This window comes from Anas platyrhynchos, chromosome 20 (assembly GCF_047663525.1).
Source record: "Anas platyrhynchos isolate ZD024472 breed Pekin duck chromosome 20, IASCAAS_PekinDuck_T2T, whole genome shotgun sequence".
NCBI lineage: Eukaryota > Metazoa > Chordata > Aves > Anseriformes > Anatidae > Anas > Anas platyrhynchos.
The window spans coordinates 14,169,820-14,193,796 of record NC_092606.1 but is presented as its reverse complement, the minus strand read 5'-3'; the positions used below and the strand labels follow the sequence as shown (position 1 = coordinate 14,193,796).

The following is a 23,977-nucleotide window of genomic DNA, read 5'->3' as shown; positions in this document are numbered from 1 at the left end:
TTTGCAGATTACTTTTTGCTTAAGAAATTCCACTGAATTCAGTGGAATTACTTCTGCCTGAGCCTGCGTGCACAGCAGAAATGGGGCGTTAAAAGCTAAATCAGCTAAGGGTTTGGGGCACCAAAACTTCAGTGGGAGACAGCAGCACACAGTTTTATGTCCACTTCTGCAAAATCCAAACCTTTGCGGAAGGGAGCTACACTCTTAAGCTGCACTGGCAGAATTAGCTGTTTCAAATAAGCCAGAAAGAAATGGGGGTGAGCGTTTCACCATGAAAAACTTGGCCATGAAAGATCTGGAGTCCAGGGCATGCTTCAGCTCCCCTCCCTCTTCAGATCATGTGCCTGTTCCAGGGTGTCAAAGACTTGCTGCTGAGCTCGCAGGACCTGTAGCCTAGCCCCTGCCTGAGGTAAGACACCTCCACGTACCCCTGGAGAACTGAGCAGCCTCAGTTCCTTTCAGTGTGGCTCCCAGACTATGAGGAGCTGCCCATCTTTATCCAGTAGCCTTGCTGGCAGAACTGCTGCTCAGAAAGGGAGGAATTGCAGCTCAGTTCCCTCCTCAGCCGAGATGGCTTCTCTCTGATGTTTCACACCACCACTCCGACCTACACGGTGGCACTCTCGACCTGCCAGAGCTGTGCCACTGTGCAGAAAGGAATATACATCTGTGGTGTGACTGGTCATGCAGACGGCATAGCAGGAGACTTTCCTGCAGTTTCTTCTCCTCAGGCTCTTCCTTTATTAAAATTTAGAGGTCACCCATTCCCAACTCAGTACCTGCACACCGAGCTGTGGCATGACATTCCATGCTACACTTGTAAATAGATGGCAAGTACATTCCTGACTGTGGGACAGGGGGAGATGCAGCCTTCAAAACTCTGCCTGGGCCTTCTCTTGGCTGCCCCAGGGGAGTACGTTCTGAATGAGACTGGTATGATCTCACTTACTTTAGTACTTGAGCAACTGTATTTGGTCCAAACCATTCTCCAATTGACTTCCCCTCTCCAACACCCACCTGTGCTGTTTTCATAGTGAAAAAAAGACACACGTACACAAAATCAAAGAAAAATGAGACCATAAAGAATGTGGGAACAATATACAGTAAATACCGTGACTGTCAAACATTCTAGAGTAATTGCGATCTGTACTTAGCAATAACAATTATTTTCTCAATCTATGCTCTTTTCAAAACTTAGGGAGTGCCAGTTTCTTTAATAAACAAAAGGCTTCTAAACTACAATGAGAATTACAAGTTAACAAATGTTAGTGCCCCTTATTACAAATTACAGCAATAAGCTACAAGACTGTCTGTTCTAACATTACTGACTCTGGTACCCAAGGCTTACAGAGTTTATCAAGAGCTACATTCTAGTACATGGCTTTATTTAGGTCTCAGGGAATGTTTCTGTACTACTAGTCTTTGCGCCCATCTGCATACCTTTTTATTTTTGTATAAGCATACACCTTGTCTTCACATCCACTTTTTAAAATTATGAATTAACATACTGCAAATTAGTGATTCAACACAGTAGAAATTTCAATGGAAAAAACCTGAAAGTTTATGTTTGTTCTTACCCATCTGGTGGATTGAATAACAGCAAGCCTTCCTGTCGAGAAAGCATCGTAGGATTCTGTGATATTCTTCTGGTTGTTTTTTGTGTTTTTCCCATTGCCAATCTGAAAGGAAAAATTGATAGAGAATAAAAAATGGTGACGTTTTCATTACACTGATCAAATGTCTAGACAGCAGAAAGCTTTATAATGAGATGTTAAAAGACATTTCAATTCAACTCGAATATTTACATTTTGTGTAGAGCTCCTAGAATTCCAAGCTTGTTATTTATCATCAAGCTGCCCTTTATCATCATAGGCTAGATTGTAAAAACAGGGAAAATAAAACAAAACAAAAACATCAACTGCAAACATATTCTGACGGATCATGCTGCGTGTTGATAGCCATTCCAGTATCTCTGAGCTTCCAAGATTATTTAAAAGTACAGGCTGTGTTTAGACCTTGTTGGATTTCTAAGCACCCATTAAATAACAACATAAGATCCATACAGAAAGTCCAAACACTCCACTGGCAGCATCCTGGGATGTGACATGCATGCTTAAGAGCTTGCACCAGGGGGGTTTGGACCTCGTGCTGCTGACAAGCGAGTAGTGAAGAGAAGGGTAAGAGCACTGTCCCACGGTGGCAGGTTTTCCCTTGGCCTCAACTTGGGTGTTACACTAAAAGGTTTATAAAATAATGGCGACAGGATTCCCCATTTGTTCTCCTTCTATGCCTATTTCTCTGCTTCAGGCTGGGATGATTTCACCCAGCTGAATATGAATTGATTCATTAGGAACTGTTACCAGGGCATCAAAGAAAGTCTCACTAATAAATTCAGGGTTTGTGCTTTTAATGGAGTACTTACGAAGAAGCGTCTGCAGACAATACCGAAGTTCCCTCAGGACCAGCACTCACCTCTCCCTAAGTGTCTGCAGATCAGTGCTTGGGCCAGCATCATCTGCCCGCATCGCAGCATACATCCCCAGCCAGCGTCCGACGAAGGACCCGTGCCTCCTGTTAGGAAAGTTCAGCACAATCAGTGCAGGCTTTCAACTGGGTGCAGCACCACAGAGGACATTTCAGACTGCTAGAAAACAGATAGGGCTGCTGAAGCCTCCATGAACTGTCCTACAGATAAAAGGCACACAGCAAGACTTTGGTTCCATGCTGTTGGTCTAATTCTAATCTCTGCATTGCACAAATAAACAAAATTCATTTATTCCTTGTGGAGCTGACTTACACTTTTCATTCTTCAAGCAGCATTCACAAACCATTTACTGCATGCTATACAACATGATGACCTGATTACATACAGACATAAATAAACACTGATTTTAATAATCTTCATGTTTGCATAAACAGTTAAAATGATGCTCAAAATGCGCTAATACTCTAGAAATGTTTTCCCAGCCTACGATGCCATCACTTATCTTGCTATTTCATTTAGAACAATGCAGCAAATCTGCAGTATACTCACCACTAGGCAAAAACTTTCTTCTATACGTAAACCACACGTAAACCACAGTAAACCACGCGTGAACACACCTTGGCTTATTGTCTGACTTTGGCTTATGGTGCGTCTGTTGCTGTGTCCAGCACAGTGCAGCCCCTAAATTGCTACCAAAACCTTGCCACAAACCTCAATCCCCCTCTTAAAAGAGACCCTCTTGTTTGTTGCCCTTCTTTCGACACTCTCTAACAGTTTTATGTCTTCATACATATATATACAACAAAACATCAAAGAGCTCAGCAAGGTCCACCAAGGAAAGGAAGCAATGCAGGAGAAAGAAGACAGGACAACAGGGAGAATGGGCAGCATAAGGGAGGAGGCAGCCAGTGGCCTTAAAAACAAAGCCTAAAAAATAACTTCCACTAGTGGGACATAGTGAATTGGAGCTCTGGGGTCTGCATCTAGAGATGTCTTTTCTATTTATCGTCTTGTTGCGGAGATGGGTCCTCTGGCTTTGGTTGTGTTTTTTCATGTTGGGCAATTATCTCCCAAGAAGAACCCCCTGTTGGACAGAAAGGTAGAGGTGTGCTCCAGAAACACAGTGATGGCAAGGAGTCCTCCACTTCATTCTGGCATTTTTTTCCAGCTGGAAGCATTCCCAGTTGTCAACGGAATTGGTTTTGAGGAGTAGGAAAGACAGCATTGCTGGATTTCTGCTTTCTCCTCCATCCTATCAGACCACATCGTGAGAGTTGTCTTTGTTTGATGTTCTTATGTCGTGTTCTGTTATTCTACATTTTTTTTCTCTCTTATGTGATTTTATGTTCTTCTGTTACGTTATGTTCTTATGTTCACAACAGGACTCCTTGCCAACACCGCCTCACAGACACCTGGGCCAAAGAGCAGGGCCTTGAGCAGCTAGCTCACCATGACAGAGCTCATTTCCTTCCCAGTAGCTGCCAGGTGCCCTCTGGGGGCATTTCGGGGCTACAGCATGGGAAGACTTCTTTGGGGTGGGAAGCCATTGGGCTAGGAAATGGGCAATGTTCCCTAGGAAGGAAATCCCTGGGAAGCAAAAGCCTTGGGATGGGAAGTCTTGAATGGGGTGGGTACCATTCCCTGGGGAAGGAAGTGCTTGGAGAAGTCCTCCAAGAGAGGGGAATTCTTTGGGACGAGGTCTCTTTGGCTGAAGAAACGCTTCGTGTTGATGGGGCAGATTTCGTCTGGGTTGCTGGGAATGTGCCATGCGGTGAAATGGCAAGGATGGGCACTGCCGCTGAGGCCGAGAAGCTGGTCGTGGGCTGGGCAAGCCTTGGGCCGGGCAAGTGGTGGTGTGGAAGCGTCGTGGGCATGGCAAGTGCTGCATGGGAGGGAAAGCCTGCTGGGGATGGCCAAGTCTTGCGCTGGGCAGCCTGCTTGGCTCCAAAGCCTGCAGTCCTCCCCAGGATGTCGGCGAGGGGCTGGTCAGCCGTTGGGACGGAACCCCCGTTGCCCGCGTTCCCCAAGCAACCGCCCCACTCTCCAGCCACCATGGCAGGTCCAGCAGCCGGCTCCCGCTCCTCCCGGGGCTGCGGCCCTGCTGGTGAGCCCAGCGCCCCAGAGCTCAGCCCAGCGCCCTTTTTCCCACAGAGGGTTTCCCCAGACGGCTTCCGCAGACGCAAAACTCCCCCTTCGTTGTCCCAGCCGTGCCACCAATGGTGGCTGCCTGGCTGCTTCCCTCCCTCCCCGGAGCGACGGCGCTGCCCTTGCAGCCCCCCCAGGTACCCACCCTCCCCTCCGCACTGCCCCAGGCCACCGTCTGGCACGTGGTGCCCGGGGGTCCAGGGGCAGGTGCTGCAGCTCCCCGCCAGGGTGCAGCTGCCACCTGGGGGGCACCTCCCAGCCCAGGGGCACCACCTGCAGCTTGGGCAGCTCCCCGCCGCCGCCGTGGGGCAGCTCCCTGCTGTGGGGCAGCTCCCCCACAGCGCTCCTGTGGGTGCCCCCAGTGTCTCCCAGCCCCTGCTGATGTGGACGGGGACGCTGGTGCCCCAGGATGGTGCTCCCCTCTGCTTGGGGCCCAGGGCCGTGCTCCATGGGGAGCTCCTGCACCCCGCAGGCACCTGCCTGCTGCAGGCCCCTGCCTACCCCGGCCCCCCACCACTCCTCGTGCCGGGACCTCCGCTGCGGGGGCAGGCACTCCCCGCGCCCCACACCCTCAGCAGCAGCCGGGGGCAGCTGCCGGAGCTCTGCTTGCACGCCGTGGGGCTCAGCGAGGACCAGGGGCCCCCGCTGCCCGGCCCCACTCCCCCCGAGCCTGCCCAGGCTCCAGTGACCGCCAGCACCCAGACGGCGACGCCCGACGGTGAGTTTGGGGCTGGCCCAGCCGGCCGCTGGGCGCCCCACACCCAGGAGCCATGGCAAAGCTGGCAGCGGGGGATGCTTGGGGGATTGCATTGGCTTGCTTTTTCCTCAGCGGCGACACTTGCAGAGGTGCCTGAGGAGCCCCTGGAGCTGCTGGAGCTGGGCCCCGATGCCTTCGCCGAGGCCTTTCCCCAGCTGGCAGGGGACAGCCAGCAGCTGCAGCACCTGCAGGACCAGCTCCCGGCCGACCTGGACAGCTCCGGCTTGGAGGAGCTGCTCAGCTGCCTCGATGCCGTGGAGCCCCACGACACCTTCGCCGCTGTCCCCAGCAGTCCTGTCCTCAAGCGCTTCCTCTCGCAGCTGCCCGACCTCTGCGAGGACATTGAGGAGCCCAGCACACAGGGACTGGCAGCCACCAGAGCGCTGGGTGAGGTCCCCTCAAGCCCTGGGCTGCACCCCGACAAGGTGCAGGCTGGGCGGGCGCTGCAGCCCCCTGCAGCTGCTGTGCCGCCACTCAGCTCCCCCCTCAAGCCTGCAGCCCGGCCCCAGCTCAGGAGAGCCCTGCCCAAAAGGCCCCCCCAGCAGGAATTCATCCCTGCCTGCAGGAGAACCCTGCCCCAGCCTCCCTTGGCTACCCTCAAGAGGCGCCCCGACCCTGACTGCCTCCCTGCCCGCAAGAGACCCCTGCCCCAGCCTCCCCAGGCTCCCGTCCAGAGCCCCCCCGACCCTGACTTCCTCACTGCCCTCAGGAGAGCCCTGCCCAAGCCTCGCCTGAGTCCCCTCCAGAGACCCTCCGACCCTGCCCGCAGGAGACCCATGCCCAAGCCTCTCCCCAAAAGGCCCCCCCAGCAGGAATTCATCCCTGCTCGCAAGAGAACCCTGCCCCAGCCTCCCTTGGCTCCCCTCAAGAGGCCTCAACTTCTCCCAGCCCTCAGGAGAGCCCTGCCCAGTCCCCCTCGCAGCCCCGCGGGGGACTACGTGCCCTGTGTGGGGCCCTGGGCGGGCGGCGACGCAGCGCCCACACCGCTGGAGGAGCAGGAGTTGTCGGTGCCCATCACGCCGCAGCAGCGTCCCGAGCGGGAGCGCCTCAAGAAGCCGGCCCAGGAGGAGCGGCAGCGGGCGGCCCACCACATGAGGATCGGCCCCGGGCAATTCTTCGAGCAGCGGCAGAAGGACCACGCCAGAGCCTACTCTTACGGCTACCCGTGACCGACCTCGGGCTTCTCCTCGACGGCCCCCGCAGCACCATCATCAGATCAGGGGATCAGAACTGGGACGTTGTTGGGATAGGAAATGATCAGTGGGATGGGAAGTGATGATGGGGATAGGAACTAATTGGCACGGGAAAAATGGGTTTTATTTGTATTAAATTTACATTTTTAAATTTTATTTAATTTACTGGGTTTTATTTGTATTAAATTTAAATTTTTAAATTTTATTTAAATTTCTGAGTTTTATTTGTATTAAATTTAAATTTTTAAATTTAATTTAATTTACTGAGTTTTATTTTTATTCAATTTAATTTTTTAAATTTTATTTAATGTACTGGTTGTTATATTTATTTCATTAAATCCACTTTATTGACTGTGTTGTACAGTATGGCATTGTTTCATTATTAGAAAATGATAAGTATTTACTATTATTAATTAAATAATATTTACATATTTTATACATTATAAATTATCAATATTCTCATTTCTAATTTTGTTTGTTTTTATTCCTTTTCTACCCTATTAAACTCTCTTTATCCCAGTGCACTGCTTTGGACTTTAGTTTTCCTTCCGAGTTGTTGTGGATTCACTCCGGATGGGGGGACATTAGCGAACGCCTGTGTGCTTCAGATCCAAGGTAACCTTTGCCCTCAACTCAAGATACATGTTTGCATCTATTGTCGTGAAACAATGTTAACAACATCAACAAAAAAGTTCCCTACTTGCTAGCAGCATCCCTACGTTTGCTGGGGTCTGCTCTGTGCATTTTGAAGACCGTTCCATGCTATTCAGCCCCTTCAGGAGGAAATGGATGGTTCTAGGAAAATGCGTCTTGACCTGATGCAAAGCTGTGACTCAGCACCCTGCAGCCCCCGCAACCCCTGGCATTTTACCTGCAGTCCCTCCAACAACTCTGATGTTCCCTGCATCGACTTCAACCACTGCGCTGGGACCTGAGGCCCCTCAAAGCCTTGTCACTCGCCCTGCAGCCCCTCGAGCCCCTGGCATGTTCCCTGCAGCCCCTCCAAGCCTGGCACAGGCCCTAAGAGCTGGCTCCGGGGACTACCCCGGTGCTGTCTCAGGCGCCAATACACACAAGGGGAAGGAATGCATGCAGAAGTCATCTCGTTTCGGAAGGGCAGAAAGTCCTCCCAAGAAGGGGAAGGAGCAAGAGGAAGGCAAGGCAGCCTACCCCAAGGTAGGGCCATCCCAGGGAACAGGAGGCTGTTGGAAAGGAGAGCAGAGAGAAAAGCAGCAGCAAGCAGGTGATCCCCATCCCTGGGTGAGCTGCGAGCCATGGGACAAGATTGCAGCTGTCCTCCAGGTGAGCACATTGTCAGCTGGCTGCTGCGCTGCTGGGATAGGGGAGCCAAGCAGCTGGGATCCTTCTCTGGGGAAGGGGGCACTGAGAAAGCGCTTGCAAACGGGGCACAAGCCCTCAGCCTCTGGAGGCGGCGCCTGGCAGGCGTGAAGGAAAGGGATCCCTTCAAGGAAGATGCTGTGGGCTTGCTGAGGCTCGAAGAACAGACGCTGCTGGCTGCTACCAGCGTGCTGCAGCAGCGGCAAGAGAGAGCAAACCGTGGTGGTTTTCCTCAGCTGGGCAGCTGAGCTCCAGCACAAGCGCTCTCTCCCTGCCCCTCCTCCAACGCCAAGGGGAGAAAAGAGGCTGGAAAGGGCTCAAGGGCTGCCAGAAGGACAGGGAGATCACTCCACAAGGAGCGTCACGGGCAAAGCAGGCTCAGCACAGCCTGTTCCAGTCCAGCCCGGGGCCTGCTCCTGCGGGGGCTCTCCACAGGCCGCGGCCTCCTCCAGGCCACAGCCACCTGCTCCACCGGGGGCTCCTCCAGCCACAGGGGGGCAGCAGCGTGGAGATCTGCTCCACGGGGGACCCATGGGCTGCAGGGGGACAGCCTGCTCCACCAGGGGCCTCTCCCTGCACAGGCCGCAAGGGAACTGCTGCTGTGAGCCTGGAGCACCTCCTGCCTCCTGCTGCACGGACCTTGGGGGCTGCACAGAGCTTTCCCACTCCTCCCTGAGCCAGAGGCTGCTGGGCAGCAACTTTTGTTCCCTTTCTTAGATGCAAGATCCCTTCTTAAATTCAGTCCAGCCAAGTAGGAAAAGTAAATGTGGACAGCTGTACCTTGGCAAAGAAGATAGTAGGGGACAAGGAGGTTTAGCAGTCAAGATGGAAGGTGATGCCATGAGGCTTACAGGCTAGTAATGTTCTAGTGAAACCCAGCCTTCCTAAAGAAACCTGCCTGACTACTTCACGTGAATAACAGACTCTGTTCAGCTATTTCCTAACATAGAAAGGGTGCTGACTGCTTCTTCAGAGTAACATGGTAGTGATACTGCTGAAATAGTTGTGGTTCAGACATAGATCTGATTTCTCCTAAGCACGCTGAATTCACAGCTGTTGATCCTCCAGAGGAGGCTTTGCAATTGAACACCTGGAGAATAGGTAAATTTCCCGCCGTTGTTCTCCTCTCCTCTTGTTTTGTTTTGTTTTTTTTTCCTAGTAGCATAGGCTTAAGACTCTGAAGAAACAGGCTGCTTTTTTTCATTTCCAACACTGGCTGTTCCTCCTGTAGAGATTATATCAAACAGTCTTGAAGTGCTTGATGACTTACCAGTCTGCAGATTTATTATCAAACCAAAAAAACCCCCGACTTGGTAGACTATTTTTTTCTTACTTTTGAATGACTACTAGGAAGAAGGTTGTTCCGGCATCAAGAAAGTCACGTGGAATGTAATAAAATTTACTGAACCAGTAAATAAAAACTATATTTTTCTATTAGTTCCATTGTTTCAACTCTTCTGACGCTTATGGATGGCACAGATAACAGAGGGGAGATCGTGGTAATCGGAGCTACCAACAGACTGGATTCTATAGATCCTGCTTTACGAAGACCAGGACGCTTTGGCAGAGAGTTCCTCTTCAACTTGCCAAATAAAGAGGTGAGAACTTAAATTGAATGTTAGTGCTACCATGGCAAAGTCCAACTTTATAGGAAAAAAAAATAATTGACAACTTGAACAAAAGAGTGATATGTGGAGACACTGCAAAGTTGTACCTGTTTGCTTAATTATTTAGTCCACTTGGGCGTTTTCATCATGAAGTTGTGTTTTTGGTCTCAATCCTTCACTTATGAATGAATAGGGGACGTGTTTGCATTTGATTGTGCCCCGGATCAGTGGTAGTAGTTTGAGTCATAATTATTTTCTTCTTTATAGTAATTGTAGCAATTTGAAGCATTGTGCCAGAAGTGCTTTCTGTGCATTTACTGACTGAAAAGCAAATGTGATGAAGTAATGAGACTGTCACAATGAAAGCTTGCTAAGTTTTAGAGAAGATTTTTGGACAACAAAGAAATGTTTCTGGATAAATTTTTCATTACAGTATTTTCCTCTGGGTCATTAGGTCTCGTAGTTTGGAAACTTGTTATTGAAGCTATAAATGCCTTTTCTTTCATTGTAGGTTCCTAGAAAAAGTTCAGTATAGCAAATAAGAAATATTCAATTTCCTGGTTGAAAATGCAGAGTGTATATTAAATAACTGTAAAATACTTGAAAGTTGAGCAAGTAAGAAAAGTGTATTAATAGATGAGGGGTTTTCAGGGAGGACTGCTTGTTTGTTTGTTTGTTTGTTTGTTTGCTTTTTGGTTTGTTTGTTTCTTGTTGGTATTTTTAAGGAAAACTTGGGACAAGCTAAAACGCAATGATTTTGCTTCCAGGCTAGAAAAGAAATTTTCAAGATTCGTACTCGTGACTGGACCCCTAAGCCACCGGACATGTTGCTTGATGAACTAGCTGAGAAATGCATTGGTAAGACTGAAACCAAAATGGATTCTTGCTTGTGAGCAAGTTGTAAAGAACCTTAGCTTGTACCAGGCAGTACCCAAGCTCTTGTGCCTTGCTGCACAACTAGTCAACGAGGCAGCTGGCACGCCTTCATAGCAATCAGAGTTAGATGCTTTCATCTATTTACTCTTTGTTGTCGTTCTTTCTGTTGTCTGAAAACGTTAAATGGTTCTGGGGCATCTTCCTCAAGAGTATAGTTTTTGATGAGGAGTCTGCTTCAGCTGCATAAGCGCAGGGTATCAGGCAGTGAGCAACATGAAACTTCCCTGCAGAGCGGTAGCACTTTGAATTCCCTGTTAACCTGTTTGGTTTTGGCATTACAAATTGTTTAAATGTTGCATGTTGTAAACCTGGGCCTTGACTTATGTAACGTTTGATTTTTGTTTGTTAGGATACTGTGGTGCAGATATCAAATCTTTATGTACTGAAGCTGCGCTGTGCTCTCTACGTCGATGCTATCCTCAGATTTATGCAAGTAGGGAGAAGTTGCTACTAGACGTTAATTCTATTAAAATAAAAGCAAAGGACTTTTTCATGGCTCTGAAGAAGGTTGTTCCGGCATCAAACAGGATCGTGGCTTCACCCGGACAAGCACTATCACCCATTTTCAAGCCACTTTTTAAAAGATCAGGAGCGAATATTTTACAAGTTGTGCAGAAGATCTTCCCGCATGCACAGCTCGCACTAAAGGAGGACCGACAGCAAGGTATAACCACAGCATCCACTTCTTTATAATTCTGCTAAAGCAAAAACTTGTGGTTTGTGCAATCAACTTAAACCTTTCAGACATAATGATGGTAGAATTTTATTATTTGCATGTGCATGTCTTTCTTTTGGGCATGTCTGGAAGATAACGCATAGGTTTTATTCTGGATTCGAAACTGAAATGCCAAATGGAAGCCCTGAATGACTCAATACACAGTAAAGGACGATGCGTTCTCTACTGAAGCATCCTGCTTCTGACGGCAGCTAAGATAATTAGCATTTGTAGAGGTTGACTTGAGGTTTGAAGTATAAGGCACCTATTTTTCTTTAAAAAATCAAAACTCAGATATTTGGAGGGGAAGCATTTCTAGGTCAATGTTTCTAATTCCTTTCTGAAGAATGTCGGGACCAGGATACAAGTATAACTGGTCTAAGCTAAATATTGTTTTAGCTATCATCATTTTTAACCAGTCTCCTAATTTAAATGTTTGTAGATCGTACTATACATGTGCACGTGAGATCAATTAGCACTGATATTTACTAGATGAATGGAATTCTGTGGCCATCACATCCTTAATCCCCGTGCTTTCATTGTGGGAACCTCCTCCAGAAAGAAATGGTCTTGTTTTTTTGTTTGTTTTTTTTTGTTGTTGTTGTTTTTGTTTGTTTGTTTGTTTGTTTTTTAGCTATTTAGCAACTGCGGAAATTGTTTGTAATCTCCTTTATTCTAAGGGGGAGAAAAAAATCACCAAGAGTAGCGTACCTTATACGTACACATCAGTGGGACTTAGTACAGCTTTGTAGGGCCTTGTGCCATCTCCTTAGATCTGTGGTGGGATGAACTCTAGGAAATAGCTTTCAGTGTGTGCTCTCAAATGAAGAAAGGGTTTTGGCACTGATTTAGAAGCTGTATTCATGTAAGAGAAAGAGACAAAGGCTATTCAGGAAAGTTAACAAACCTCTTTTGTCTTTCAGACCATTTAAATCCTATTTTAAAAGATGATATGTTCGACAGTGATGACGATGCATCCTTGGTTTCTGGAGATGAATTAAAAGATGGAATGCCTGACAGACCAGAGAAAAAACGCCTCTGTTTCAGCAGGTAAAGAAAGATAGATCCCTGTTATGTTTAGATTCTCAGGACTGCTGAGTCTTTGTAAACAGTTCCAGCTGTTAAAAGTGCGAGGGGTGGTAGACGAAGGGGTAACATCAAGTTTGTGTGTTGAAGGGGTGCTTGGTATTCACAAGGAGAAAGGGTGAAGGGACTAAAGTGGTAATGAAGTTGCTCTGAATGACCAAATTGAAAAGCCCAGGCTTGTCTTCCTAAGCCAAAGTGATCCGTAGACTACCAGAACACGTTGACTTAATCCATGGCATTCTTTGAAAGACTCAAGACCATATAAATGTCCTGTCTGTCCTTTTAGCTAAAAATACCCCAACTTTATGGGTTTGTGTTGCCACCTTTTGCCCTTCTGTTTTCCAGGATTCTTAAACCAATGGTGAATTATGTAGTAGAAAGAAAACTGAGAAATGGCTTGTTAAAACACCTTGAGAAAAATCTGAATGGTGTCTTTATTTGTTAAGCCACCAAGTTGTGTTAATCTTGTGGTATTTTAGTATGGAAGTCATGCAAGCCCACTGTTGGAAAGTTAGATCATGTTGTCACAGCTGGATCAGTTATTTTTCTCAGTTTCTATTGCTGTGCTGTCCAGAAGATTTTCTGTCCTCTAGAGCAAGGCGAAGTCTCTAGCATCTTTGATTTAAGCCAGCAAAGGTACAGCCTGATTGTAGTGGGGAAACAAATGCTCCTCACAAATTTATTTCCTAGTAGTAAAGCAAGATTGCAGGGATATTAATTTGCAGTCTTGGTTCAGTAAAGAATAGGCAACACAAGGGAAGAAGATGAAACAATTGGAATGACTGAATAACTTAACTGGAAATCTTACATGTATTTAATGTACCGCTACCATTTGGATTATTTGGGGATGGAAAAGTAAGTCTATAGGAAAATTACTTGGAACATCTGTGTGTGTCTATTCAGCACCTCATTTATAAACTTGTTTTCTTAACTCTTGTTCTAGGAGTGCTTTCTGTGAACCAACATCACGCCGGCCCCGTCTGCTAATAGTAGGAAAAGAAGGGTACGGCCAGGTTTCTTACGTGGCACCCGTGGTGTTGCACGCTTTGGAGAAGTTTCCCGTTCACACCCTGGACCTTTCTGTTCTGCTTACAAACGTTGCACCGCCAGAAGAGATCTGCAGACAGGTACCTTTTTTCTTTTTATTCTCATTGGATTCACTGACTGTATGTAAAGGATCAATCGAGTTGCAAGTAAGGTGAGCAAAATTCATTGGTAATGGAGGTGGCGTTGTTTTAATGTGCTGGGATGTTTGCTTCTGTCTGAAAATCCCCTTTTCTTTTAGACAAAACCACAAACAATCTGGATGTTGTACATGTCCACATTTTCCATACCCAATTTTACAGTGATGATGTTGCTAGCAGCTCAGGAAGCTGGGCGGTGTTGCTAATAAACATCTCTTTGTGGAAAGAAATGCTGCTCATCTCCCTGGGATCCAGAAAGTAGTTCTCATTGCCTCCGAAGACTGTGTGCTCCCAGTAGATGGTTCTGTATCAGACTGCATGTCGGCTACTTTTTGTAGCCTTCTTCTAAATTGTATTAGTAAGGCAACCAAGGTTTGGGGCTTCTGTTTATTTTGTTTTCACGCGGACATACACAACTTGTGCCGTTGCAGTATGTGCAATAAAAGCATTAACATTCACTAAACACTTCATTTGCACGCTGATGTGATTTTAACTAGAAAAAATAAACAGATCTGGTGTTTTTACTTTTAGGCAGGAAATCCATTTTATTGTTTGGCATCACTACCTTTAAATATTTTTACCTTTAGTGGGAACATTTGAGAGCCATACAAGTAAGGACAGACATGTTACACGACTGAATACTGATGTGTCCCATAAGAGGGACATTTCCTTTCTTTGTTATGCGATGATTGTGGCTGTGGCCATATAGCTACGGTGTCTAGCCACTGCCTGAATATATCCTTCCCATCTTCTGACTAGAGTTCTTCGAATACTGGTAATCTGAAAGGGTGCACAGAGAAATTCCTTATGTGAAAGGATGCTTGCCACTCTGTTCACATAGTTTCCTTTCATGGGGCAGTCAGGTGGCTATGTAGCTATGTATTAACAGGTTATTCTACGTGTTTTAGTTTTCTTACCCAAGCTTTCCTTTTCACTAGCTGATCCGAAATGCTCAGAAGACAGCACCAAGCATAATTTATGTCCCAGATATCCATTTATGGTGGGACAACGTTGGACCTGCCTTGAAACTTACTTTTCTAACTCTAACTCTTCCAGCATTTTCGCCTGTTTTGCTGCTTGCTACGTCTGATGTACGTCACTCAGATCTCCCAGAAGAGGTATTTGTCAATACTTTTCTTACTATTTCTTCAGTGTCTTGTAATTTATGAATGCTTTCAGCATCAAAATGCTGCGCTTTCTTAAATGCCTACTGTTATTACTCAGGCACCCTAACAAATCACTTAAAATTTGCTTAGAGAAAAAGAATACTGTGAAAGCATCTGCTTAAGGTTTTTTCTGAGTCAAGCAAGTGACTTTCACCCCCTTCTCATGCATGCAAATAATAAATTAATACAATAATTCTGGTGGCTACAAAGTGGTTCAGTCAAGAATATGCAGTGCTTGAAATGACAAGAAGATGTTTTTACTGAAGAGATTTCTTCTGACAGTCTGCCATTCCATGCTATGTTGGGTAAACTGCTAATAATGCAATTTAGTAGAGAATTGAAACAGTTTGATTAAAAAAAAAAAAAAAATCAGTTTCTTTCTTCATATAGGCCAAAGCTTTCCAAGCTGGAAAGCTGAGTTCCAATTTCTGCTCAAGTAACTTTGGAATGGAATTCTAGTTGTATTCCTAAATAAACTGTAGTAAAAGTACATGCAGAACTTCATTGACTTCTGAGAGTTTACATTAAGGGAAGGTGCCCAAAACAGGAACACGCTGTTCTCATTCCGATTATTTTGTCTCAGTTACTGGGGGAAGAGAACAGGTCTTACCTAGATGTGTTTATTATCAACTGCTTTGAAAGTGCTTGAGTTCCCACAGAAGTTTTTGTACAGGTTCTAAATTCCTTCTAAAATAAGTAGTGAAATTCCTTACCTACCTTTTAATACTAGAAATTGAAAATGGAGGAAGATGTAGAGGTACTAGCTACTTCAGACACCTTTTGGTAGAGAAATAAAAACTCAGCAAAAAGCCCTCACTTGTCTGCTGAAGCCTTTCTCTTCCCTCTATAGCCATAAAGGTTCTAAGTAAAGGATGCAGCAAGGCAAGTAAATACAAAGGAAGCGATGTTGGATGTGGTGAAAGCCATTACTTTATCAGTGTAGCGTACAATCCCTTCACCAAGATTTAATTCTACAGGTGATTCTTAAAGGTGATATTTGAATTTGCCGTGCCAGCCTGTGAAAATGTAGCCATTTAAGGCCAGGAAGATAACTTTTTTCAGTTTGTGTTCTTCAGGTTATTATTCATTTTAAAAGGTACTCATCTTTTTGGAATAGAAGATGAGTTTTTGTGGCCTTACATCTGAAATGTCTTTCCTCCTTCTGCTTTAGATCCAAAAATTATTTAATAAGGAATTTGGAGAAGTGTGCAATATTGAGTTGCCTGGTAGGGCAGAGAGAGCAGCTTTTTTTGAGGACCTAATTCTAAATCAAGTGGCTAAGCCTCCTGTAAAGAAAACAGGTGAGGAGGATATAAGAAGTACATCTAAAACTTTCCTATCGAAGTTACTAGCTCTTTGGGATTTGCTTTGGTGGTCATTTTCTGTCAGTAATTTTGTCATATGCTTGTATTTGAGTACTGTAAATTGGCTAATTTTTCCTGATTAATTGAAGTTGATCGGACATTGGAAGTCCTGCCTGTAGCACCACCAGCTGAGCCTCAGAAGCCACAAGAGGAAGAAGTAGGGATGCTGGAGGAGGAAGAGGAGGATACCTTGCGTGAACTTAGAATTTTCTTGAGGGACGTTACTCACAGACCTGCCACTGACAGACGTTTCAGGGAATTTGCAAAGCCCGTTGACCCACAGAAGGTAAACTAGTGCTGATCTGTGTGTGTCTGTAACTTCTCAGCGTTTGTATTTCTCAGCGTTTTGGGGAAGGTTCAACTTCGTTTTTAGGGCTGCACTATTAGGATTTTGCAAGAAGCAGAGGCAGTGCTTTTACTTCTGCTGACTCTCAGATGTCTCTTATCGGATTATTCACTGAAAGCCCTGGTTTCATTCTAAGAAGCCAGTCCAAATGCCAACACAGTCTGTTCGTGAAAAGGCTTTGATATGTAGGCATGTCACAGCACTGAAAAGCACAGAGATCTTTCCTTATAATTACAAACAGTACTTACAGGACTACTTTAATGAAGTCTAAAGCCTTTTATTGGACTGTCAGTTCCTGTGGGAACAGGAATAGGAGCAGCAGTTTGTAAAAATAAGTTTTGAGATCCTGTTCTCTGTTTCATCTGGAACTCCTCAAGAGGAATCAACCATAAGTGCAGTGTGTTTTCTTTTTCCTCCAATAGGCTGCTTAGATCCCTTTTTCTCCTTAATTGATTAGATAAGCCTAAACTAGGGGCGTATATTTCAAAGACAGGTGTAACTTGACTATACCTGCGGATCAGCAAAGGCCTCTTCACGTGGGCATCCACTGGCTTTTCTTCCCCTTTTCTCCTAGGTTCTTGAGCTGTGAAAAATCTAGACAGATACATATGTCTTCATCTGAACTAGTCATTAGGCTCCTCTTATGGTCTGAGGGAAGAAATCAGCACCTCTGGGCCCAGTTATCTCATTCTAAAGTAGATGCCTGCAATAGGTACTTCACAGGTGCAATTCATGCACCTTTTCCTCAATGTCGACAGCAAAAAGAATGTTGGATGGCTTACTCAGCTTTCACTGTTGTGATTTTCTGAAGCAAAGTGAAATGAATCTCCCACCCTCAGTGTTTCTTCTGTACCATGCACGTGCTTCTGACCTCCCTACTTCTTGTTGTCCTCTCCTAGCAGCTCTAATGCCAGTTGAAAGAGCCCTTCCATTTTTGAGAAGCAAACTGGTTAATTTCAGCATCTTCTGATGCATCGCAAATGTTCAGGGTTTTTAGGAAGTCGTTTATTTAAAGTTTTCAGAGTAATTTTGGTAGACAGTGTGCAAGGTTAAGAAAACCTCTGAATGCTTGTATTTGATCTGCAGGTACCTGACTATGCCACAAGGATTAAAGAGCCGATGGATCTTTCAACAGTTCTGACTCAAATTGACTCGTGCCAGTACCCCGCTGCAGGAGACTATCTGAAGGACATCGATCCAATCTGTAACAATGCCTTAGAGTACTACCCAGATCAAAGATCTACAAGTGAGGATGTGCTTTTTAGCCCTAGTTTAAAAAATCTGTCAAACGTATAGATGGATAAATGCTGTGTGCGGACAATAGACTTTGGATGGATTCGATGATTTTGGACATCCACAGAGAACATCTCTTACCACATTGTAAATATTTTATCATTTTGCTACTTGGGCATGGAATTGTGATATAAATGTTCCCAAGGAACTAGTGCTTTTGTTTTAATTAACTTCTATGTTGATATGCTGAAAATATTCACTGAGATAACCTTTCGGAACCAACCTATGAAGAAAGCAATTTTTTTCTGTGATCAAAACAGTTTCATTGGTTGGTAGACAACATTCAGTTAAAGTCTGTAAAATTTCAGATTGTCACAGAGCCTATGTTTTGCAAGACACTGCATATTCAATGGTGAGGAACAAAATGGATACAGAGTTTGGACGACTTTGTGAACAAATTAAAGAATCTCGTGAAAAAAGAGGTACGTGCTTTAACGCTAAGGATTTTAAGACTTGTCTCTGCATTTGTAACTGAAAATGCACAACGAAGATCTTTGGTATCTATTCTTTATTGCAAGGTCGCACCTCTCCAGCATGTGCTCCATGTGACAACTCCAAGTCACCACAGCAGAACCCTGCTACTGAAGACGACAAACCAGATGAAGAGAGTAATGAAAATGAGGCGATGACAGCGGCACCTGTAGATGCCAGTACACCCATTTCTAATGGTAAGTTGCATTTTATTCAGCTGCTCTTGTCATTCATACCTTCTCTGTCCTTGAGGCGCAACAGGTGTCTCTGATGCCTGGCTCTTTATGCCAGAGGTATTTTGTTTTCAAATTTACTTCAAAATGTGAGAGAGAAATCCAGAGGTCATCCATTCAATATAGTTATGAATTAAAGTTCAAAGAAAGTTGGTTTACAATATAAAAAACAAAAAACAAAAAACAAAAAAACAAAATAAAACAAAACAAACAAACAAAAACTTTGACGGCCCAATTGCCATTTAGTCGCCCCTAAATTGGTAATTCTTGAGGTAAAAAATGTTGTGGATGGCAGTTTCTGAATACTTAACTAGTTTTTAATTATGCAAAATGGTATTTTTACCCCCACTCCACCCCTCCCTTCCCCAAATGCTAAAATCTTAGCTCCCTCATACTGTGATTTCCAGTTGAAGGAGGGAAGTCTAACTAGTGAGAGTGGGAATTTTGCCATGGACTCCACCCATATCCTTTTGCAATACTATATGAATACTACGAATGTTGGGCAAAACCACAAAGTTTGTTTTTTCACAAAAGGTTTACCGAATCAGGAAGCATACGAGGTATAAGTCTTCACGTTTTTTCTCCTTTGAATATTCCCTTAAAATTGTCTCATTAATTAATCTCTTCCAAACATGTATTTAGCTTTTGAAGTCTTCAGCTTGATACCAGACTCGAAGGAGAGCTTATTTCCAGAGGCTTTTATGATGTTCATCTGTATTAGTTCATGCAGTAAGACAGTGACTTTATCAAATAACCTCACGTTGTATTAATACTGCCAATCCAAAGTAAGAATCCTCAGCATGTAAAATCCTGAAAGTGACTGTTTAGTGAATGAAATTCCATAGCAGTGTGTGTGGTTTGTTTGCTTGTTTTTAATCTTAATAGCAAACTGACCCCATTAACTTTCAACTCTTTTCTCAGCATATGTAGGCAGTGGTAGCTCAGTTCCTTTGTTTTCCTTGTCAGTCAAGTAAGATGAAGATAATGGATTTTGAAGAAAGAATTCTTTTGGTTATGTTTTGGATTACTTTTTTATGCTGTCTCTTTGTAGGTGCGTCAGAAAGAAAGTGCAGAAGGAACAACTGTGCGCATGCTGCAGCAAAGCGAAGAAGGAGTTCTCAATTCGATACAGAGAACAGAGTACCAACAGATGACCAAAACGATAGTGATGAAGAAGAGTTTGTGGACAAACATGTTTCTGACATATGTCAAGTAAAACTTAACACTGAAAAGGAAAGTGCTAAGCTTTGTGAATATTCCCCACCAAGATGGGGAACTATAACTAATGAAAATCCAAGTTCAAATGGTAAGGGAGAAGTCCAACGGATCCTTTAGCACCTTATTCTTGCTGAGGAGGATTGCACTATTTATTAGCTTTAGCCTTCAATTTCACTCTATTTTTTCTGTTACAGCTCTCAAAAGTCACCACACAGTTTATTCCGTAATGATGTTGCTCCTCTAATTGTGCAAGCCAAGCCCGCATGTTTCTGTAGGTGCTGTTTTTTTGATTCTGAAGTCTGTTTTTTTCTAATGGTACCTAACTGAAAGCCAGCAGTCACTGACATTCTTTTATTGTACGAGGTGCTTTCCAATAACGAGCAGCTTAGGTGAAAAAGCTGCACTTCAAGATGCGTGGATCCAGAGTAACATGTGGAATAGGAGACTTAAGCCCTAATGTTGTACTCTAAGATGTGTTCCCTAACCTGAATTGGCAACATGACTATTTTTTTCCACTATTAAGCTTTTCATTAGTGCTTTTGGTTTGTTTGTGGGTATTTTTGTTTGCTTTTTTTGTCTTAGTTTCTAATTTTTGTGGAGCAGTGACTTTAGCTGGAAAGAAGGGAGAAGCCAAGTATTTCTCAGTGAAGACGATAACAATTCTGTCTCTGTATTTGTAGAAAGAGACTGTTTGGCAGGTACAGGATACTTCACTGAGACTGTATTCTAGATAAACAGAAAACCTGACTGAAGAAATCTGTGTCCTTCCAGATTCCTGGGCATTTCAAGCGGTGACTCCTGAACGTTCTTGGGAAGAAGACCAACAACAGATAAGTGATGAGAACACTGTACAAGTCCCTACGGAGACAGACTACATAGTTATTGTGGATCGCTATGAGCTCAAAGTATGTCTAATTTCAGCTTTTTTTTAATGCTCAAATAGGACATATTCCTGCGTCATGTAAAATTGCAAATTAAGCCCATTGTTAACCAATGCCAATTAAAACAATTAATTGGAAGGACATACAGATAGTGAAATAATTCAGCCTGTAATGCACTGTGACTGTTTAGTTTCCACACCTCATGGAGATTTCTGTAGGCTACCATTTGCTTCTGGTCATCTGTAGTTTAGGAGACAGATTCTTTGCCTAATTTTTAAGACAAAAGGCCTTGCTGAATTTTAAAATACCACACTGACAACCTGCTAGTACTATTATGGATATCATTTTAATGATTCATAATTCTTATGATGGGTTTGAGGGCTTTTATTTGGGGATTTTTTTTCATGCTTTGATGTATTAAGAACCTGAAAAGGATCTTTATTTCTTGCGGTGATGATATTAAACCTGAAGTTAGCAGGTTGACGTAAACTAGCTAGCCATGGAGAAGTGACTACTTTTCTGAAATTCCTTGAAAGTGCAGTATTAGAATTTCTTATATTGTGTGTGTGTGTGTATATATATATATATATATAAATATATATATACATGAAGGAGGCAGAGTTTGCTGATAAGATGATAAGCAGCATTATTTCCAGGGGGCAGTAGTATTTCCATTTGGTATGGCTGCTCCCTAAAGCTACATGCTTGCAGGCTCACACAGGTAATGGACAGCTGTGGCAGTGGAAGAAGGTGCTGCCACTAGCTTGTCACTGTTGCTGTGCCAGAGATTATCATCTCTGCATCTTTGGTAATAGAAATGACTGTGTGAGAGAGAGGTGATTGCTACAAGCAGTCGCTTTGCTATTTACCCACCCCTGAATTTAAAGGTAGGATTGAGCAAACTAATCCACCTTTGCTCTGGGCGTTTGAGCAATCTGTTCTGCCAGCAGAGTTGTAGGCATGGCACACGTGGGTAAAGGTAATCACCTAAGGGTGCTTCCTTTTCCAGCTGGCACAGCTGTATCTACAAGATCTGCAGCCTTTTTACAGTGCCCCGCGCTGCTGCAATGCTTCTCTAATGAAATGCAACAGTGGCTTTGCTGTGGCAGCAGCTGTCCTACAAAGAGGATCGTGTCATTCCCTGCTGCTTTGGGAGCAGTCGACTTGGAATTACAACCACTGATGTGATAGATTGGTTAGTAGTAAAAGATTGTCCGAAATTTCAGCCTTTCCTTTCTCTGAAATATGAAAAATTAACTCATTTTCCCTGATGAAATCTCATGGGATATTTAATCTGTTCTCTGAAGTGTCACATTTTATTTAATAGCGTAAGAAAAAGTAGGCTCTCACTTGTATTGTTACTGTTCAACCTCCGAAAACATATAGAGCGTATTCAAAGTTGTTGTTTTGCTCCATTGTTGTCTTCAGAAATTGTTATGCTTTGTCACTGAGATAACGAAGGGATTTGACATTTATCACCTGGAAAAAGTATATGGCGTCATTAATCAGTGTATTTACAACCAGAGAGAAGACTACGACAAAACCGATTTGGTGGAGGTAATTTTTGCTTTGAATGCTAGCACTTTCTGTCACTGTTACGCAGTATTTGTGTGTTCCGGGGTATCGTGGTTGTTTAGCATTGCTCTTCACTGCTTAGCTGTCTGTGCACAGACAACAACAGTACGACTTCTCCCTTTCAGTCTGGAAGACGTTTATCCACCTTGCAAAACAATTGTTATATTTGGCATAACTGTTGGCAGTTTCTGCAGGAAAAAGCTTGAACTTGAAGACAATGGGTCCACCCACACAGCCCTTTCAAAGCAGTTAACCTTAGTCTGTCAGTAGTTTTCCTTGGGAACCATTTTGGGAGCGGGAGGACTACGAAGGGAAGGTGCTTTTCTAAGTCTTTCACTCGCTCTCTCCCTCTACAGCCAGTCATGCACGGTGATAGCAGTTGTTCCATCCTTGGAGAGAAATTTAAGTATATAACAAGAGTTTGAGACTTCTCTCTAGTCACACTCTAATCTCTTTTTAACTAATGCGCTTGAGCATCTGTAATTGGGGAGATTTCTGCCTGTGCCAGTTTTACACTGAGTCAAATTCTCTGGTCTCTTCCTGTAAAAGATGATTTCGGAGTTGTCCGAACTCCTCAGAAATCTGTGTGAGGCGTCCATGGTCCAAGTCAGGTGTTCCCAGTATACGCTTGGATATTCACTCTTCACATTGAAGATCCTTGAACCCATTTATCTTAGAGTTGCTTGTGCTTGAGAACAGATGAAATTTGTTGTGCCGATCAGTCTGCCTTGAAAAGAGAGTGCCTCTTTTTTTTAGGCACTGGTCATCTCGATCTCTTCTTCCACATCTGATAAAGAGTTAGAACGGACACTCTGTTCTGCCTGTGAGAGGATTATTTAGATTCAGGGAGGCTGCTCCTGAAAAAAAAAATGAGATCTTTTAGCTCGAGAAGGGATTTATTTATGTTATCTCATGGCCTGTGAACTTTTGTAACTTAACATTTAATTTAAGTGTTAAAAGTTAAGTAGCTTTCTTGGTTTTCTATTTCTTCCTTTAGCTTAGGCAAACAAATCTCTCCTATTCAGAGTGCACTGTACAAGTTAGTCAGGAGCGTGCTCTACTGTATGGAGAGAGAGAGAACTTAAGGAGTAATTATTCAAAGTCCAGAAATTAACTTGAGCTTGTTGTGGCTTCTCAGCAACTGTTTCTTCCTTCTAATTGTTGTGAAACCACTGCTGAGAGAGATCCATATAGTTTATATCCTCCTCTCTATTTTGGATGTGTAAGGATGCCTCTGAAGCTAGAAGGGGTAATAGGCCGTTGTGATGGTGGTAGCACACTGTTTGCTAAATATTACTAACCATGTATTACAAATTATTCATTTTTATAGTAATAGAAAGTGTTCTTAAGCTTTCATTTGTGCTTACTGCTATTTTAGTAATAGGTAGTAATGGTAATAGAAGGATGGTTGGACTAGATGATCTTGTGGGTCCTTTCCAACCTTGTGTTTCTATGATTCTTTCATGAGGAAGCTATAGACCGCGATGAGGTCTCCCCTCAGCCTGCTCCTTTCCAGGCCGCACGGGCCCAGTGCCCTCAGCCGCTCCTCATATGTCTTCCCCTCAAGGCCCTTCACCATCTTCGTAGCTCTTCTCTGGACACTCTCCAACAGTTTAATGTTCTTTTTGTACTGTGGTGCCCAGAACTGCACACAGTGCTCGCGGTGAGGCCGCACAGCGCGGAGCAGTGCAGGACAATCACCTCCCTCAACCGATTAGCAGTGCTGTGCTTGATGCACCCCAGGGTATGGTTGGCCCTCCTGGCTGCCAGGGCACACTGCTGGCTCATACTCAACTTGCTGTCAACCACAACCCCCCTAGATCTGTCTCTGCAGAGCTGCTCTCCAGCATCTCATCGCCCAGTCTGTACATATAACCAGGGTTGCCCCGTCCCCGGTGCAGGACCCGGCACTTGCTCTTGTAAAACTTCATGTGGTTGGTGATCGCCCAGCTCTCCAATCTGTCGAGATCTCTCTGCAAGGCCT

General features: G+C 44.5%; 2 long non-coding RNA genes across 2 annotated transcripts; both read left to right on the top strand.

Annotated features, from left to right (window-relative positions):
* Window positions 1-14,022: 14,022 nt before the first annotated feature.
* Window positions 14,023-16,259, top strand: LOC139999175 (uncharacterized). Its single transcript, XR_011804333.1, has 3 exons — window positions 14,023-14,564; window positions 15,784-15,913; window positions 16,066-16,259. It is a non-coding gene; the product is annotated as an uncharacterized lncRNA (long non-coding RNA).
* A 1,878-nt stretch (window positions 16,260-18,137) lies between these two features.
* LOC139999137 (uncharacterized) lies at window positions 18,138-22,801 on the top strand. The gene is made up of 3 exons (XR_011804242.1): window positions 18,138-18,283; window positions 19,371-20,442; window positions 21,847-22,801. It is a non-coding gene; the product is annotated as an uncharacterized lncRNA (long non-coding RNA).
* Window positions 22,802-23,977: the final 1,176 nt, after the last annotated feature.